The following is a 4639-nucleotide window of genomic DNA, read 5'->3' as shown; positions in this document are numbered from 1 at the left end:
CTCTCCTTGACTTGAGGGTTTGTGCTCAGAAGTCAGCTATGATTCTGATGGGCTTTTTAAAAATGCATTTTGACAATCTTGTAATTAATGCATTAAATATTTGGTAATGCTCAAAGGGATTGATGTGTTCTCTTGGTCCTTCTAGTATTTCTTAAGTACTTTTCTCTCTTTGATGACACAAAATACCCAACAGCCAAAGTTAAAGGAAGAAAAGTTTATTTATCTCACAGTCTATAGAAGTTTAGTCCATATTTCCCTGGCTTCAAGGCTGGGAAACATACCAAACAGGCATCATAGAGAAAATACAGTTCATGGTGGACAGAAGATAGCAAAGCAAGCAAGTAAGGGACCACACCAGCATATTTCTGCTCCTTTTATCTTATCTAGGATACTCAGGGTGATAGAACTCACACCCATAATCCTAGTGCCATTGAAACAAGCATGTACCATGAATGAATTCCAGCATCACACACTGTAGATCCAGCCACCTCTGAAACCCTCCCTATTGCATGAGGCCTTGGGGGGGACATCTAGTCACAGCTATAACATGGGAAATTCAAATTAGGCTACTGTGACCCTTCCTTACCTTATCCCTTGAGAATCAATGTAAGAGATGGTATTTTTGGAACGGTATTTTAGACATAATTGATAAGTATTCATTAAAAATGAAGCAGAAGGAATTATCTAGGCCAAAGTGTGCTAAATGGAAGTTTGGGTGTCTAGATGCTGGCAATGATTCCTCACTGGACCGCCTACAGGAGTACTGACTCAATCTAAGAGCAGGCAGTGCCATTATACAGAGATGAAACCTCAGTGCAGCTTTAATTTGCATTTCTCAAGTGATCAGTAATTTTGAATATTTTTTCATATATTTATTTGCCTTTCATACTTCATCTACAAAGTGCCTGTTCATTTCAAATGCTCACTTTTAGATTGAGTCTTTAAATTTGAGGGGTCTGATTTTTTGAGTTTTTTGTATATTATAGATATTAATCATTTATCTGAGAAATAGCTGGTAAAATCTTCTTTTTCTAGTCTTTGTGTTGTCTCTTTCATCTGTTTGTGGTTTATTTTTTTATTTACTTATTTATTTATTGCTGTGGAAAAGCTTCTTAATATGATTGTAGTATTTCCTGTGAAACTGAGGTTTTGTTCATAAAGTCTTTGCTTACACCTATGCCTTCCAGAATTTTACCTATTTTACCCTCCAGCAGATTAAGTGTTTCTCTTTTAATATTTAGATCTTTGGTCCACTTACATTTCAGCCTAGTTCATGATGAGAGATACAGTTCTAGGAACATGTGGAAAGTCAGTTTTCCTAGCTCCATTTATTAAAGAAGCTGTCTTTCTTCCAGTGAAGGTGTTTTGCTCCTTTATCAAAGATAAGGGAGCTGGGTGTGTTTTGATATGTTTCTACATTTTCTATTCTATTCCATTGATCCTTGAATCTCAGCATGCTCAAGTATTGACTACCCAACATCAAATCCAATAAGTTGCAACTTGTAAAATAATCCATGAAATGAGAAAGGAATAATCTGTTAACTCTTTAAACACCAAACAGTAATAAAGAAGACATAAAAAATATGAATGGAAATGTTTAAAATAAAAGGAATGGGAATTCAAAGTAGGCTAGCTCTGTATGAGTTCAAAGCCTGCATACATGCACACACTACTGTGATGTCCTATAATGAAATTTATGTTAAATTTATCTTAAAAGATTTCTTTAAATAAATATTTTTCTAGGTAACATAAAAATACATGTATTTCATAGTTTAACTAGAATATATTTTCTTTTTAAAACTTATGCTTCTTACAATCTAGGCTGCCTTAGATTGTGAATCATATATTAAATTTTCTCTCTTCAAGTGAACGTTCTGTTATTGTTACTGTGGCTGTATATTTATTTGTTAGTTTTTATCACCTGTCCATCCCAAATACTTTATTTTGTATAGTTTTAATTACATCTAAACTAATCAATGTGTAAATTTATCACAATACATTTTATTCAGTTTTTCTTAAGTAGGTCTGCTAGCTCTCTCCCGAAGTATTTAGAGCCCATGTCATTCTGACCTTATTTACCTGATTGCTTTCAGATCTCTTTTGCAAATAATACAAATATATTATATGCTGTTTCACAGTTCACCTCAACTTTTCTCTTTCTAGCACCTAGTTCTATTTTAAATTAATTATTCAAAATGAAAGTGATTCATTTGTTTTGAAATACAATTTGAAAATATAGAAAGTTTGCAAAAATTAAATGTATATTCTAGAATTTCTCATAAGAAATTAAAATTCAAGAAGTATTACTAAAACAGAAAAGAATGTTCTTACTTATACCTGAAAAGATGTACAATCAAGACCCATTTGAACTCTGTACACCATTAAATAAAATGATAAATGTGGTATTTGTGAGGGAATTATTATTTTATATATGTCTTAAATATGTTAATCAAACTGTATTGTCTACATTCTAATGGGGTTCAGTGTGATACTTCCTCACATGCTCATAACAAGTGCTGATCATATCCCATTGCTCTTCCTTCACCCTTCCCACTTTCTACACCATCCTTCCCTCTAGTAGTCACTATTTTACTTACAGGACTACAGGTTTTAGCTTCCACTTATGAGAGAAAACATTTGGCCCTTGGGTTTCTGTGGCTGCCTTATTTAACTTAATGTACTCTACTTTTTAAATATAAACCAGAAGAAATTGAACAGAACTCCTAAAAAAGCTCATTTGAAAATATTTTCATAATACGATATAAAGTAAGGAGATATGCATGTTGAGATGGTGACATCATATAAAGATATGTATGATAGAAATGTTAAGGAAAATAAATACAAGGAACATAGTAGTTGAGAAAGGAGTTGTTCATAATATAAACGGTTCTTTCTCACTTTTTTGATAAGTACATTTCTAGTAAACAGAAGTCATCTTCAAGATGATCAAGCTATTTTTGCAAAGGTAGTCTAAGTTAGACCAAAAATGTAAAAGAAAAATTAGAAAACAGAGGGAAATAAGAGAATGAGGGAAGAAGCTAATGAAAGAGGGGAGGAATGGCTGTGCAAATACAAGGGAGGAATGGAAAGAGAGAGGAAGGAGGAGTCATAAGAGAAGGAAAGAGAAGGGAAGGGAAGAGAAGGAGAGAATCCAAAGAGGAATTTTCCCATTCTATAAATATTTTCAACAGTTAAATTTTTATCACATTTTATGTATAGAAAAATTATCAAAAGATTAATATCAGCCTCAAATGACACCTATAAAAGGGAAAGAGAGCCTTCCTTCTTTTCCTTTTTATTCCAACTAGGTTACAAGCCTATAGGTTAATGCCTCCCACCCCAAGGCAGGCCTTCTAATTGTCCATGCCTAGAACTATGCTAATCCAAAGAGTGGACTAATATAGTTATCACATACCCCTAATTTAATGTCACACATCCATGACCCAGTCACCTCCCAAAAACTTCACACTATGAGTGCATGATGGTTTGGGTACCCATCTAGTTATAAATCATAATAGGTACTCAAGCAAGTAAGATTTGAATGGACTCTAAACTTTTAATATAAATACAAATCAAAACAAATTATGAAGGAAAGGTAATATTGTGAAGTACTATATATAATAAAACACATACTTAAGGAAAGGATATCTTACAATAAATGGAAAGACAAGGTAGTAAATAACTTATGTAAGAAATATACAGGTCGTATTGGCTTTCATTTTAGAAGAGGTGTGCTGACAGTGATGAGGATCTGAGCAGCAGGTATGATAGATCTTGCCTTGTAAACACACTCTGTACCTAGGAAAAATGTAGCACCAGAGGGATTTTTATTCCTATCTCTAATTTATTCTAACTTTTGCTATACCATGCCCAGTCCACTGTCTCTCAAGATTTTGCAAGGTATTTAATTATTTGATGCACTGCAAGCTCCTCTTAAGGTCTTTATCACTTTTGTTTTTGTTACACAGTGATAGAATGACACAGAATAAAAGATGATGTGTAGATATCTCTTCATTCTAAATGATGATCCCATTGTTACTTCCATCTCATGGAAATTTTTGAGCTATACTGCACAGTGTACTATTCTCTTCCCCTCAAGTATATGGTGAGTCACTTTGCTGGAGTCTCAACTACGCACAAGACTCTACTGATGACATTTGTGTGTTAGGAGCAAAACCCCATCTGACACTGAGAAAGTGAACGCTAATGGCATTAGATCTCTGATAACTGGAGTTGAGAACATGAGGTTTGTATTACACTTCCCAGATAATGAATATATTCAGTGGGACATTTTCAGTTTATTTTTGCAGTACTATAATGTATAGCTGATGTCTGGTTTTGAAGATGACAGATTTGGACAAAGGTGTTAGAGCTATCAAAAAAAAAGGACTATGTCAAGTATCCTTGAATGCTTATGTGTTGACTTAGCTGTTTTGCAAGGCAATCTATGATATTTTAATACATGCCTAGAACTATGGCATGTATTAAAATATCATAGAACCTATAATGTTTGAAGTTACTTCTTGGGATAAGGTAGAGTTTCTCCATTTAGCATTTGTTCTGTTTGTCCATGGATGGAGCAGCGTAAAGTCTTCCACGGTAACCCTTGGATGTTTGAAGGCAGTACATTTCCTTGAAA

This window comes from Chinchilla lanigera, unplaced genomic scaffold, assembly GCF_000276665.1.
Source record: "Chinchilla lanigera isolate Chin_1 unplaced genomic scaffold, ChiLan1.0 scaffold00101, whole genome shotgun sequence".
NCBI classification, from domain to species: domain Eukaryota; kingdom Metazoa; phylum Chordata; class Mammalia; order Rodentia; family Chinchillidae; genus Chinchilla; species Chinchilla lanigera.
Note: the sequence above shows the minus strand (reverse complement) of the source record.